Below are 16,092 nucleotides of genomic sequence, written 5' to 3'. Positions count from 1 at the left end.
CAGTGACAGTCAGTGACACTGGCAGAAGGATGAAACAAGGCTGTGAATCATTTCAGTCTGTGTGTGTGACAAAGAGGCAGACAGGAGCAGCTAACATTTGGAAATGGAAGCTTAAATACTGGAAACTCTAGATTCACTGCTGAATTAACAATAAATTTGTTCTCAAGTGCACATTTAGCAGCTAATGCTAATACTGTTTTCTCTTGCATTCTACAACTTGAGCAGCTATCCGGTTGTTCAGTCTGACATCACTAGCCGTGTCTGGGCCTAAACTCTGCTGCAGGTCCATATATCAAATGATCACTGAGGCATTACTGAGAGTTAAAACACTGTCTAAAGTATTTCATCTTTAATAAAATGATCAGCGTTCTTCTCTACCAGGTGTAACAATTGAGTTTAACATCCAGGCATCCATGAAAACGGAATTTATGACATTTAACGGCGTTAGAAGTTATCAGGAAGTTAGCTCGCTAGCTTCCATCTAAATACAATATAGCATGTCCTGACTGCAGTGGTTTAGAAACAAATTCAAACGTACAGCTCTGCTATCACTTCCAACATAAATGAAGACAGAAAACTAAACAGCAGTGACGTTTGTAGGGTTACTGAAGTTTGGCTAGCTGGTATATAATGATGTGCTACGTGACCGCTAGCGACACAGCTATGTTAGCATAATATAAACAAGCTAACTTTTTTTCCACTCGATAAAAGTTAACGTGAGTGTTCTCAGTGGTCAGGAACAAATGTAATCGCATGGCAGGATGCTGTAAACGGACCAAACTTCAGCCAGGAGAACAACTGAGATAATCCATCCACAATACGAGGTTAGTTATTCATATACTGCTGCATGGGCTGTGCTGTAGTTACATCGTAAGGTTTTAAAAACTGAGCTTAAATAAATGATTAGCGGTAATAAAAGCCGAGGGAGGTCAACGGTACATTAAACATGTTAACAACACAAAAGCCATATTAAACGCAGACTACTTTAGGCCCGGAAGTAGGATTTGTCGCGTCATCACTGAACAACCGGATTGCTAAGTAGGCCACTTTGCTCTGCTAAGGATTTGTGTGACCATGATGGAAACTCTGATAAGCTAATGCTGTTTAGCATTAATGTCACATCATTATAACACAAGAGAAAAGGGTATTAGCATTAGCTACTAGTGCGTATTCACCTCAAATTACCTTTAGCTGCTAATGGCAGCCTACTTAGCATTAACTCCTCTCTAATATAATTCTAATTTACATCAAATTATCATTAGCTGCTCATATTGTTATAAGGAAAGAGAAAACGGTAATAGCATTAGCTGCTAATAATTATTCACCCCTAATTAGAATACGCCGCTAAAAGCAGCCTTAGCATTAACTCCTCACTTCGTTGTTACCCAACAGAAAAGAGTATTAGTATTAGCTACTATCATTTTTAATAAGTAAGAGAAAACGGTGAGTTAGCATTATCTAATAATGCTAACTCACATCAAATTAGCTATTTACAACAGCGTACTTAGAATTAGCCACTCACATTGTTAAAATGTAAGGGAAAACAGTATTACCATTAGCGCATAATGCTAATTCACGTCAAAGTAGCATTAGTTAATAACGGCACCCTACTTAGCATTAACTGCTCACTAATATAATGCTAATTCACATCAAATTAGCATTAGTTAATAACGGTAGACTTCGTATCATTAGCTGCTGTCATTCTTAGAAATCAAACAGTATAAGCATTAGCTGTTAATGCTTTTTCATCTAAAATTAGACTTAGCCACTAATGGCGTATTGTTAAAAAGTAAGAAAAAATATTGTTAGCATAAGCGGATAATGCTAATTCACCTCAAATTAGTATTAGCTAATAACGGCAACCTTCTTAGCATTAGCTGGTCACATTGTTATAAGGCAATAAAATATGGTATTAGCATTAGCTGCCAATTCCTATTCACCTAAAATTAGCATTAGCCACTAATAGTAGCCTATTTAGCATAAACTTCTTAATGCTAAATGAAGTTAATTAATGTTAAATAGGCTTAACTGAACTGAAAGTAGTGTTAGCATTAGCTGCTGATATTGTTATAATGCAAGGGAAAAGAGTTGGCAAAAACATTGTTAGCGTTAATGGATAATGCTAATTCACTTAAATTAGCATTAGCTAATAATGTCTACGTACCTAGCATTAGCTACTGATATTGATATAAAACAAAAAAATATGGTATTAGCATTAGCTTCTAATGCTTTTCCATCTAAAATTAGAATTAGCCACTAATGGCATCCTATTTAGCATTAACTCTGCACATCGCAGGGGAAAAGTTAAAATTGAATAAAAAATATGTTCACATTAGCTACTAATGGCGTATTATTAAAAAGTAAGAAAAACATTGTTAGCATAAGTGGATAATGCTAATTCACCTCAAATTAGTATTAGCTAATAAAGGCAACCTACTTAGCATTAGCTTGTCACATTGTTATAAAGCAAGAAAATATGGTATTAGCATTAGCTGCCAAGGGAAGGGAAAAGTGTTAGCATTATCGGGTAATGGTAACTCGCATCAAATTAGCATTAGCTAATAACAGCAGCCTTCTTAGCATTAGCTGCTCACATTGTTATAATGCAAGGGAAAAGAGTTGGCATTAACGGATGATGCTAATTCGCGTCAAATTAGCATTAGCTTGTAATGGCAGTCTACTTAGCATAAGTCCTCACATCGTTATAATGCAAAGGAAAATAGTTAGCATTATCGACAATGCTAATTCACATCAAATTAGCAATAGCTATTAACGGTAACACACATCACATTGTTAAAATGGAAGGAAAAATAGTATAAGCATTAGCTACTCATGTTGTTAAAATGTAAGAAAAGAAATTGTTAGCATTAGCGGGTAAATTAGCATTAGCTAATAACGGCAACTTACTTAGCATTAGCTGGTCACATTGTTATAAAGCAAGAAAATATGGTATTAGCATTAGCTGCCAATTCCTATTCCCCTAAAATTAGCATTAGTTGCTAATGGCAGTCTACTTAGCATTAACGCCTCACTAATATAACGCTAATTCACATCAAATTAGCATTAGCTGCTAGCATCAGCCTACCTAGCACTAGCTGCAAACATTGTTAAAAGGGAAGGGAAAAGTGTTAGCATTAACGGATGATGCTAAGTCGCGTCAAATTAGCATTAGCTAGTAATGGCAGCCTACTTAGCATAAGTCCTCACATCGTTGTAATGCAAAGTAAAATAGTTAGCATTATTTGATTATGCTAATTCACATCAAATTAGCAATAGTTATTAATGGTAACACACATCACATTGTCAAAATTGAAGGAAAAATAGTATAAGCATTAGCTAATCCTATTGTTAAAATGTAAGAAAAAACATTGTTAGCATTAGTGGATAAATTAGCATTAGCTAATAACGGCAACCTTCTTAGCATTAGCTCCTCACATTGTTAGAAATCAAGAGAATATGGTATTAGCATTAGTTGCCAATGCTTATTCACCTAAAATTAGCATAAGCCACTAATGGTTGTCTACTTAGCATTAACTCCTCACTAATATAATGCTAATTCACATCAAATTAGCATTAGCTGCTAGCATCCGCCTACCTAGCATTAGCTGCTCTGCATTGTTAAAAGGGAAGAGAAAACGATATTAGCATTAGCTAGACGTAAAAACAGAGGTGAGCTTTATCGATCGCTGCAGCCAAACTCTGGAACAGTCGCCCTTCACATCAGGTCCTCACCAACACTCGACATTTTTAAAACCCGGTTGGAAACACATTTGTACTCTGTAGCTTTCAATTGTGACGAGTCTATATAGTAATTACTGTGTATGTTTCCTATTTTATCTCTACTCTGTGCAGCACTTTGGCTCAACCTGTTTTTAAATGTGCTGATAAATAAATGTAGATTTCTTTGAATAAAACAGTGGAGCCGAGCTTTGAGCTCAGTGTGTAACAGTGTGTGTATGAGAGCCATGTAATGTCCATGTGTGCATGCTGACTGTGCTGCTCTGACCCCCCTCCTCCTTTCAGGGTGGAGCCTGCTGGAGTCCGATGGTTGAGACCAGGTCTGAGGAAGTGTAAGTGTGTTTTTAATGGGATTCATGAAAACAAAGCAGCACACATTCAACCATCTTCATCATGTCAGGAGTCATCATCAAAGTGTCAATCAATGAACAGATGATGGATCAATAACTGCAGCTGGATTGTGTTTGTTCTCTCCATCAGATTCCTGTCAACTCACAATCGACACAAACACAGTGAACACAAAGCTCCAACTGTCTGACAACAACAGGAAGGTGACACATGTGGAGGAGGTTCAGTCATATCCTGATCATCCAGACAGATTTGATGTTTATCAGCTGCTGTGTAGAAATGGTCTGACTGGTCGCTGTTACTGGGAGGTCGAGTGGAGAGGAGAAGTTTATATATCAGTGAGTTACAGAAGCATCAGAAGGAAAGGAGACAGAGACTGTGTGTTTGGATACAATGATCAGTCCTGGAGTCTGATCTGTTATAATGGTGCTCCTCGTTATGTCTGGCACAATAACAGACACACATCCATCTCCTCCTCCTCCTCCTCCTCCTCTGTCTCTAACAGAGCAGCAGTGTATGTGGACTGTCCTGCTGGCACTCTGTCCTTCTACAGAGTCTCCTCTGACACTCTGATCCACCTCCACACCTTCAACACCACATTCACTCAAACTCTTTATCCTGGGTTTATGTTCTTCTATCTTGGTTCCTCAGTGTCCCTGTGCTGAGTGGAGTGTAAAGAGTGTCTCCTGTTAGAGAAACACTCTGACTGTTGAACAGATACTTCAGTCTGTACATGTCTGTCTCTTTCACTCACAAACACGTTTTCACATTCATGGATTCAATCAGTTGATGTTTGAAACATTTGTGAAAAGTTGTCATTGGAGGAAAATAATTGTGTAGTTTGTGCGACTGTTGTTTGTAAATGAAGAATTGTCCCAACTACATGTGCTGCTGACCTTTGACCTCTTCTTTAGGTGCACAGAGGAGTCTGTGGAAACATCCAGAACTGAGGCCGTGCTACAGATGTCTTCAAATAAAGTGGTGTATTATCCATGTTTTCTATGGATCACATCAATATCCTGATCTAACAAGCCCCCTTTTTGTGGATTTTAGAGCCTCTGACTTTTGCTGCGTCTGTGTCTCATTTCAAGCACAAGAGCAAGAAGTGGATGAAGAAATGGGGCGAGTGGGGTCAGTGTGGTGCATGTCAGCTGTGCTCATGCTTTCACAAAGAACATGTGTATTCATTGGCAGCATTAAGGTGCACTTTAGTCTTCATAATAATAAAGTATTGTGACTTTATTATTGTGAATCCTCACAGTCATGTTGCAGCTCTGCTTTGCTTTAAGAAAATGTTCTACCAGGATGTTACTTTCCTAAACGTGTTCTCCAAATGTTCCCAAAGACTTTGTTCTAAGTAGTTCTACATGATGAAACATTCACACTAAGTTTAAGAAGGACACACAAACACCATCTGTCCTTTCATCATGTGTACAAACGTGTTCAGATGTCAAATGTACCGTGAATGGATGCAAATGTGGATCGTTCCAATAAAATGAGACAGTTTTGTAAGTGGATCCCAGTTTGAAGTTCATTGAAACCTATAAGAACATGTTATTCAAACCAACTTTATCCAACAGGAAGAAGCATCAGGGGAACAGGAAACATTCAAACATGTTTACTGTAAGAACTGCACAAAGGAAGGAAACACAATCCTACACACGACCACTTTAAAATGGACATTTAGCTTTTCAAACATCAGGGAGTGCTGCAATAACAACACTGTGCCCATTCTGATCAGACTGAAAGATTTATAGAGATTTATCCATGTGCTGGAAAAGGATTTGATATCAACATATATGCAGATTAGTAGGAGCATTTTCTTCATATTGATTTAGAGTTCAGTACTAGGAATATGTAGAATTAACATCTGTGTACATGACGAGTGATGAAAACTTTCAAAGGACGTCAGAATTGGTGTCTCTATCTGTGACTGTCCCAGAGGAACCTACCTGAGGGATTATTAAAGATCTGTCTATCTAGAAAGACTTGCATTGATTCACAGTGTACAATTCTTTCTAATCTATTAACATCTTCCTCCAAATCCTGTTTCTGCTGCATCAGAAGGGTTCAAACCTCCTGCTGTTGTCTGCTGGACCATCAATTCTACTTTATGATCATCTTCAAAGATAAAAACGTGAGTTTCTTTGTGAACTCTGTGAAATGCGTCTGATGTTTAGTTTGAACCAATCCTGTGTCAGCTGCAGCCACATCATTGCCACGCATACAAATGGCTGCGTTCCTGTTTAGACCTGCTGGCTGTCAATGGGCTTCATTCCATTTCAGACTGCCGGTGGTCGCTGTGATCTAAACTCAACATGGCTCCTGTGTTAGAAGAGCCTCTGATTTTAAATTTGCACATTGAATAGTTTCTTTGCAACACTATGGAGCTACCAGCCCAGTATATGTAGCCCACAGTAGATGGAGTTATCAAGCTGCACTGACAAACATCAGGACTCATGTGATCCCTACATGTGGACCTTTCACACATGGATCCAAGTGCAGATTCAACTCTGCATTACATTTGACTTCAGCTGTTACACACTTTCATTTTCTAGCTGAGTCACTTCCTGCTTTTTGGATCAGAGAGTTTATCCATGTCCACAAATGTTTGGCTGCATGTTTGTATCATCTATATTTTCCAGTCTTCATACAGCCGATATTTCATGTGGACTCCAATCTGCCACCTGCCATCACGTTTTCAGGGTTCATTCAGTGTTGAAATGTAGGACAAACAGCAGCACATGTTCTCTAAATGTTTGCAGTCATTTTAAATGAAGCTGATACTACATGAGACATTTTCCACATTTATTGTCTTTGAACAGAGAATAATAAAGCCATCAAACATATACAGGCTGTGCAAATACAAACTTCTGTGGTGCATTTGATGACCTGCAGAGGAGAACAAGTCGGGCTTTTCAGCCCTAACACAACCTCTTTGTTCTCAGTACTACAAAACCTTCAAAGGCTGATATGCAAGTTTGCATGAATCACCAACACAGTTGTGTTTGTTTCTAGTATAGTTATAAATAAGGTGATCAAATATCTGCTGACTGATTAGATCCAGTATCTATTACAGATGAACTGGATATCACAGCATGTTGTTAATCCGTCATATCAAACTAAACAGTGTTGCTGGTGTAAATATCCTCCAATAAAGTCAGATGGGCTGAGGGCTGCTGTTGCCAGGTAACGATGATGTCACACTGGATCTTCTGATCTTTAGCATCGTAGCGCTCGGAGTCTGATGTTGGCTCATGTGTTGTCATACACCAACATGACGTTCTACTAGTCAAGGCCTCACCTTAACCCACTGATGCTGATCACACAGACCCACTAATAGAACTGTTTGATCAGGTTTATGCAGCGTCACCATTAATGTCACATTTAATCACATTTACATTACAAGCCCACTACAACCATTATCAACATGTTAAATTACATTATACATCTGCACTGATTTAAAGTATTTTAACCTGGTTCATTGTTTCCACCTTAACAGTTCATTCCTCAAATCAAACAAGATATTTGACCCTCAAAAATGTACCAACAAATAATTTTGCAATAAAATATTTATTTTTCAGCTTTTCCAAGTGAAATCAAACAAGTGTGTTTAACAGTGAAACCAGAGTGGAAGCTGCTCATATAAAGTCCAACCCAGGCTAAAGTAAGTTGAGTAGAGCAGCAGCATCAAAGTGTCGGCTCTCTGAACACGGTGCAAGATCGCCATCTGCAGGACAAAACTAGTTTTTCTCCTCGTCAACGTCAAGATGATGTCATCGTACAGCAAAACATGCAGATCAGGTGACCTGACTGTCTGAGAGGCGGAGTTAAACTCTGGCAGGTGAGCATGAGAAGGAGGAGCAACAACATGACGCTGGAACATCATCATTGCATTATCCAGTTTCCTCTCTAAGTGGATGCTGCTGTGAACAAGAACAGCTGTGGAACCAGAGTCCTGAGTGTCATCTATGGATGAATGCAGGTCAGTGTGTTGCTGGTGGAGGTGATGAATCACAGAGTCCATCTCACGGTGGAGTCACAGCTTTTCTTCAGCTGCTCTGCTCTTCAAATGTAAGCCAGCGAAGGCTGTCCTTTTCAGCTCTGTTGGAATATCACCTTCTTCATGAAACAAACCTGACAGAACAAAAACAGCAGCAGTAACAGTAAATCGTACTTATGAACTCACTGAAAACTCACATTTGAACTCTACCTACTTGTTCATCAAGGCATGAGTACAAGGACAAGGAGACTTCACAGACATGTTGAAATTGTCCTTGTGATGTGAAGACGGTGGACTGTGGTGGCCACTGCAGACTGTTGGACTCTGTTACAATCTTCTTCAGTCTCTGTTACAGACGTGGATTTGCTTGGACAGCCGTATAGCGACTCCCTGTCCGTCTGGAACAAAGCATTTACATTCAAAAAGACATTTACTGAAAATACAAACACCAACAACACATGCCAACATCACATAATATATTTTTTTTATTATATATTATTATCATTTGTTCATATTTATTTTCAATGAAGATGACAACCAACTGTGCTTGAATCACTGAATTTACACCAAGCACTGCAGATATATTTTAAGACTTCTACATTTTATAAACAGTGAAAAAAATGCTTTGTGTTGTCAGTAGAGACACATTAAACCAAACTTTGCTCGATGACAATAAGCTCAGTTAAATCAGTACAATAAGTGTGGAGTCCTTCCCTCAGAACGTGTCTGCGTAGGTTCTCAGTCATCCAGGTCATGATAGTCTAAGAAGCAACCACAGCTTCCCTGCACAACATTTTACAAAGTGAAATTTGTTTATTGTACAATCAGCAGTTTAACTACAGAATCTTCTTTGCAGGAGTACAAATATCTTTACTGTGAGGAAAAGACGCAGAAAATACAACGTTTCCCTCTCTGTGTCAATGAAAATGTGCTTGTTAATATCAAAGGCTCATCATTATATTGGACATAATGAATATAAATAACAGTAAACAAAACAAGTACCAGGATGTTTTCTTTTGACATTGAGTAGAGCGATCCTTTCCTGCTCGTAGCATCAGTTGACCTCTGACTTCCTGATCAAGGTCTCTCAGCGTTAACTGGAAAATCAAATTGGACTGACACCATCTTCTTGTAATGTGGTCGTGTCTGTCAGCTGTTTGAAGAGCACTCTCTGTTTGCTATCATTTGAACTCTTACTGTTGGAAATTCTATCAACAAAACACTAAATATAGTTTAATGCATGAGGCTGTTGCAGGGCCTTAAATAGAAATGTTTCCTACCTGAGCTGGTTGAGTTTAACCAGTTTCATGACATAATTCCTCTTCCATCTGGGAACGGAATCTAAATACAGGAAGTAGCTACTGTCAGCTTCGTGAATACTCAATAAGAATCAAATCAGGACAAATCAACAAGCCTTTGGGTCTCGTTTTCAAAAGTGCATGTTTGGCAGCTTCTGTCTATCTTTCCATCCAGTCTTGTATGTCTTGTTCTGAAATAGTCACTAGGACAAACATGGAAGAGAAAAATACAAAATTCACTTGCAACTACAAACAGACGTTCCATTAAAGTCGGGTTACCCGGGGGACTCTTTCAGGACGGCAGAAATAAAAAAACAGAAGGTCCAGTCAAGTCATTTCTTTGTGACTCATGCAGATCTTCTGAGAAAGGACCAGAACCTCTCCATGCCTTCTCCATCTGTCAGCCCAAACCCAGGAAGCCTTCATGTGCTCTACATGATCTGTGGTTAACACATATTTGCTGTATACTGTACCGTATCAAAGTATGGACTTAATAGTGTGCGCATGTACTTGGATGACATGTGTGTCTGTTTGTGTACATTGACCAATAAATCATAGCTGGCACTGCAGTTTATGTCCACAAACATGGACAGCCAGGGAAATACCTCGAAGTATTCCTCCACTGTTTTTCTGATAAACACCAAGCAGTGTTTTATAAATAGAAACACAACACTCAACATCTGCACATTCAAAAACATCTGTTTCCATCACAAATATACTTCAAATGCTATCTCTTATATAACCAATCCATTTAAAACTATGACTTATTTAGGAGAACACCTCACTAGTGATGGAGCAGTGACACGAAGTTTCCTTCAACATTTCCTCAGCTCAGCTGGTTTCCAGCTATCAGGATGTGACAGCAGATATTCTTCTACATCTTTGTCTCTTACAAACATGATGTTTCCATCCAAGCGCTCAGTAATACTTTTTCTTCCAAGGCCAAAGTCGGCGTCCATGCTCACAGTCGTTGTGCCATCAGTCTGAAATCAAACATCAACACTGCTTCATCCATTTCTGTCATTGATGGAACCAAATCTTATGACAGGATTGTTAACTTGGTTGGTGTCAGTGAGACGACTCAACATCAACATTTACTTCATGACGCTTTAACAATAATGCTTTTGAAATGATTATATGAACTTCTATAAACAGTTGTAACCTTTGGACATGCTGGGCCTGCTGTCACATCATCAAATAGATTACAAAGACCAGCTGAGGTTCTGCGTCTCAACTGGTGAAACTGGGAAACTGATTCTCCTCCCAGAGCTCAGTAGAGCGTGTTAACCTGTGGTAGAAACAGTAGAAGTAAAAGGGTTTGATTTATCAAACACTGAGCTACATTTACAAGTGAAATTCAAGAAACTCAGCAGGAGACTGTTTAAGATCATTTTCTAAAGCTCAGCATCTTGAACCATCTTATCAGCTTAATAGATACTTGCGTTTAATGTGTATTAATGATGGAAGTCATTAGATAACACCTCAGAGACTGAACACCAACCCACTCCAGTGGACATAAGAGGAGAAAATATGATCTAGTGTCAACATGTAAGGACTGTTCAGCCTGAAACATTTTTATAGACAGAAATGTGTCAAATGCCGTTAAGCTGTATGATCTGCATTGTGTTACACTGAGGAATGACACTCTAGTGTCCTCAGTTGTTGATGAAATACTGAGATATGAACCTGCTGTTCACCTGTAATGCCGTCCTCTACATGGGTATTGTTAAGTAGCAGCCATGTGTAAAAAAAAAAGAAAAAAAAATATAAAACAGTTTCCGGTTTTGTACTGGTTTGTATCAAACTGGAATCTGTCTGTACTGGATCTGGATTCATCGTCGTCCCTCCCAACAGTGACACAGCAATCCGGCTCATGAATTGGTGATAACGACCTACTGAGCCTGGTAGCAGGTGCAGGAGGACCAATCTGAGCCACAGTTATGGGGCTGATAACTGCTAATAACGTCCATTGATGGACTGATAACATCTGAAGCAGGTGACACAAAGAATCTGAGGATAGGACACACCTGATGCTTCAGATCCCAGAGAAGAAGAAGGACACGTTTGTAGGAACCTTTGGATCGCTGTGATGTCATCAGCCTTTGAAGGACTCTGTTACAGGAAGTGACCTCAGTCTAAAGGTCATTGGTGGAGCTGAGCTGATGGACAGCATCAACATGTTACTGCAGCTGAAAAGACTCTGACTTTCCTCATGGATTCAAACATTTATCATTTTAAACTCAGAACAAAATGTTCAAACAAGTCAAAGATGTTCCTACATCAGGGAATAAAGACAAGTTCCACACATACTGACAGCTCTGCAGTGACACGTTCAACACAAATAACATGATCCAGGTATGAAGCTCAAACCCAGAAATAAACATCACTGATGTGTCCGTTACAGGGCTGATGACATGACTGCCCTGTCACTGTACAGGGACTTTGATCATAAATGTGTGTTCATCACATTAACATAAGCTCAGATGTGTTCTTGTAGAACAGCTTCATCCTTTTATTTTAGCTGGCAGCTCAAACAGAGCTGGGAGCTCATAAAAATATAAAAACAGAATTCTAAGAGCCTTTAATAACTATTGTTATTAACTAACTTTTAATAAATATGATACTTCTAGACTAAAGCAGCTGGTCTGATGCTTGTGGACATCAAAAGCTTCAAATAACAACAATGTTTTTTAAAGGTCACAGGAGGTCAAAGGTCAGAGCTCCTGTGGGTCTGAGGGCAGCCTCACGCTGGAGAAGGATGAAGGAGTCTGACCTGAGCCACTGTTTGACATGAACACATCAGCACTGCTACCAGTGAGGCTAACGACAGCCGTCAGCATCATTTCAGTGTTTCATCATTTAAAAACACTTCCTGTCACTGTGGTGGTTACAGTGACATCATCCAGTTTGTGTTTTGGCCTCCAGAGGGCGACAAATCAGCACAGACAGAGAGCTCCATTCAAACTTTGCTGCCATCAGTAATAATTCTTCAAATATAATCATCAGTGTTTGAGCAGTTATGATATCAGGGACAATCTAGACATGTGTGACAATACTGAACATGTCACATGACACACCTTAAACATCATGTGATCCACTCTCAGTCTGCACTTTCATTAATGACTTCAACAGGTTGAAATGAGCTTTGAAGAAACATCAGTTCAGTGCTGAAATATTCAAAGGAAGAAGAGCAACAAAGTAATAACAAATGTTTGCTTCAAACAGGAAAACCAGAAGAAATAAAATCACATTTGGAAAACCTGCTCGAGTTTTGGGAGTTTCCGAGGTGCACCTGAATGCAGCACACACAGTTTCGCTCCTGATTGTGAAGGAGACCTCACACAACTCTATGGGTGTTTCCTTCCAGCTCAAATTTAACTTTCTCTGTCCTGAACTTCCTGTTTCTCCTGACTGATGCTGATGTCTCTGTGTGAAGCTCCATGTGAAGGCAAGTGAAGCAATCTGTAATGTTTTCCTGGCTAACATCAGCTGTGTGCAGCTTAATTCCAGCACAAATCTGCCGCTCCATAGTTCACGGTAACGGACTCAGCGTATTTGACCACGGAAGCCGAGTGTTAAACGCTCTTCCTCCTTTTATTGTTTGTGCGAATGTGTGTGTTAATGTAACCGGAGTACTCCTGCGTAGTGTTTGACAGTGAAAAGTAAAAAGAAAGAAAAACCTAAAAGTAATTAACTTATTCGCTCCAGCTCCTCTCCCACAGGGGAATTTGTTACATTATTTTTTATACATTTATACATTTATACATATTTTTACATTTAACATAAAGTACGAACTTACATGGAACATATTTGACACAAGATTAAAAAAACAACGACACAAAATTCGACATACCTGACAAAGAAAGGTAAAAAGAAAGAAAGACCTCCAAGTAATTAACTTGCTCGCTCCAGCTCCCTCAACCAAACACAAATAGTAGGTAGGAAAGAGGGTTAGCTCAACCCACCACAACTTGTAATTTAGCAAGAATTATCTGTTCATGCTAGCATTGACGGTGCCTATAACACATATGTGGCACACACGTACTACACATTTACAGGATTTAGCAAAGACAGGCATAATAACGACAATAATTAAACAAAAAAGATAATCAGAAACATCAGGGTGGCTATACACCATATGTGTGTTGTACAGTGTTGGAAAAGAAATGGCACGAACCTCTCCCACAGGGGAATTGTAGAAAAGGGGACAGGCCAAAGAGGTACACTGTATTTATAGGGTTGCACCAAAGAAGAAAAGCATGAGGAGGGGCTTTAACTGATAATGAATATAACTACAGGCTTGGAGGTCCTAACAGTCAGGTATAAAAGGAATGGTTTGGGGTCTAGAACACATTTTGTGTAATTATAACAATATGTGATTTATGAGCCGATTACATTAACATTAAATCACTCTAACAGGTGTAAGTGATTATTTCCACTGTAGTCTGGATATAAAAGATGGCTGCAGACACCAGGTTCATAGTTTAGTTTTAGTTCAGTGTTAAAGTGTTGAGCTGAGTTTTTTGTCTGCTGGTTCTGGAAGTTTCAGCTGCTGTTTACAGACATGTTTACTGCCCTGGATGTTTGTAGTTTGAAGGAGAAAGAAGCAGAAGAAGGAGAAGAAGATGAGTCAGTTTTAATGTTTTCATTGATGATCAGTAGAAAAATAACAGTGAAGACTTTTCTCAGTACAGGAGTGTTTGGTTCAGTTTGTAGATGGAGGCAGCAGCTCTGTAGGTGGACAGTTTTATTCTTGGCCTGATGTAAAAATTATTGCTGATGCTTCTCTTGATGCTGCTCACAGACAAACATGAGGTCAGTTTTTGCTACCATTGTTTTCCTGATGTGATTAATGTGCAGCTGGAAACATCTGGAGTTGGTGAGGACGGGTGGACACTATGATCAGCAGCTGAGCTGGAACAGCAGATTTCCTCTCAGTGTTTGAGGATTCAGAGACTTTTGGAGACTTCTGGTCACTTTCTGTTAGAAATGTTCAACTGTAAAACTCCGTCTGAAATGATGCTGCTGACTCCAGAGAGGGTTCAGCCTTCACAGTGAAATAAAAGAGGAAAGACGTAAATGTTCCTGTGCACTGAGTTCCCTCAGACATTTGCTTACACTCAGACAAACAGCAGCTTCACTGCATTTAGTTCATGTTTGTCTGTTTAGACACAATCACTGCTGTGTTTTAGTGTCTCTGCTGGAACTGCACAAAACTCCTTCATTCACCATCCCATCTAGGGCTGTTAGATATAACGATATATATCGGATGACGATATAAAAACATCTACCGTTTCATTTTTTCATTTAAATAAACGTTTACGGCAATATTTTTTCATGGTTTTGATGGTCACTGTAGTGGCTGTATTAATTTCTTAAAGTTCTCTCTTTGTCTTATATTTCTTATATATTTCACACTATGGATGGACAAGCGCCTTTTTTTATGCGTTGTCGTTAGCAACAACGATGGTAAAACAATCGCTGTCCGCTTGTTTATTTTCCACATAAACCTTTCACAATAAAGCTCAAGATCCTGTTGAGACTTTTCAAAATAAACTGAATCACGTGAAAGATGCAGATTATTTACGGATGAGAAGTAAAAAAGAGCCGTCAGGTGCTAAAAAATAAACCTTAGACTCAAACGTTAGAACAGGCTTTTCCCCGCAGCACGCCGTGTAATAAATACAAAGAAAATGGCGGCCGTTACAACTTATGTCTAAAAATATATTGTTTCATGCATCTGTTAAAATACTCGACTCCAGGTACGAGACGCCCAGCTGGAAACACTTCATGCAAGTCGAGCTGCCCGAGATTCACAGAATTTACAGAAAATGTTACATTTTTGTGATTTATAACTTTATCGGATGATAGATGTCTTATATCTGGATATTAGATTTTGGTCATATCGCACAGCCCTAATCCCAACATTGAGAGGATGTTGGAGACACAGGGGCACCTTCACCTCTCGCCAGACAGGAAGATGACTGTTGACCAGAGAAGGAAGAAGAGAACTGTCTGAGTTTTCTCTGTTTTATACTTCCTCCTCATCCTAGCCTGTATGACATCAGCAGACATAGCAACAGTTTAGCAACCACACTTCCTGTTTCATAGCAGCTCTATGAGTCCTTTTTTGGGAGAAACACTAAACAGCTAATGACTGTGACCACAGAAAGTTGAAGAGTCCACCTTCTCTTTTACCAAGCAGAAAACAGTAAAACAGTAATGATCACACTCAATTAACAATAACAATCACTAAGAAGTTCTTCAAATGAATTTCAGTTTAAAAGAAAAAACAGAAAAAACAAACAAACTATTAAACCTGTAACTGTGATTATCAGGAACATAGTCATTGAAGGCATCACGTGATGCTGCTGTCTCCTGTGTCTGTACAGAGTTTAAAGAACTCTTCTTCAGTCACATGATGTTCCTTTGTCTCTACATCTGTTTCTCTGACTGCAGCTCTGTTTGAATGAACTGGAACGTCGCCAGAATTTCACAGTGGAAACTATAGTGATAATGCAGAATACATAACGGTATACTTTGTTGAGAAATGTAATATTCACAGTGAACTTGTTGAACGTGTTTTAGCACAATAATTACATTGAAATAAAAAACGAATATAATGTAAAACTGTTAAAATACAATTTTAAGCTTGATTATTGACAAAGCACAGAAGAGCTGTATATGAGCAATAAACATAATAGG

The 16,092-nt window shown here is 39.0% G+C and overlaps 2 long non-coding RNA genes across 4 annotated transcripts; both read right to left on the bottom strand.

The window, feature by feature from the left end:
• Positions 1-7,640: 7,640 nt before the first annotated feature.
• LOC109199414 (uncharacterized) lies at positions 7,641-8,517 on the bottom strand. The gene is made up of 2 exons (XR_002059824.2): positions 8,304-8,517; positions 7,641-8,223 (listed from the first exon to the last, which is right to left on the bottom strand). It is a non-coding gene; the product is annotated as an uncharacterized LOC109199414 (long non-coding RNA).
• A 271-nt stretch (positions 8,518-8,788) lies between these two features.
• On the bottom strand, positions 8,789-13,585 carry LOC102078642 (uncharacterized). 3 transcript variants are annotated; one of them, XR_003219271.1, is made up of 7 exons: positions 13,565-13,585; positions 11,415-11,546; positions 10,550-10,675; positions 10,168-10,370; positions 9,370-9,430; positions 9,092-9,267; positions 8,789-8,872 (listed from the first exon to the last, which is right to left on the bottom strand). It is a non-coding gene; the product is annotated as an uncharacterized LOC102078642 (long non-coding RNA). The 3 variants fall into 3 exon arrangements; XR_003219270.1 differs by lacking the exon at positions 13,565-13,585 and adding an exon at positions 12,465-12,690; XR_002059823.2 differs by lacking the exon at positions 13,565-13,585 and having other exon boundaries at positions 11,415-12,304.
• Between the last annotated feature and the right edge of the window lie 2,507 nt (positions 13,586-16,092).

Source organism: Oreochromis niloticus, linkage group LG3, assembly GCF_001858045.2.
Source record: "Oreochromis niloticus isolate F11D_XX linkage group LG3, O_niloticus_UMD_NMBU, whole genome shotgun sequence".
In the NCBI taxonomy this organism is placed as follows: domain Eukaryota; kingdom Metazoa; phylum Chordata; class Actinopteri; order Cichliformes; family Cichlidae; genus Oreochromis; species Oreochromis niloticus.
Note: the sequence above shows the minus strand (reverse complement) of the source record. Positions and strands in the feature narration are given on the sequence as shown.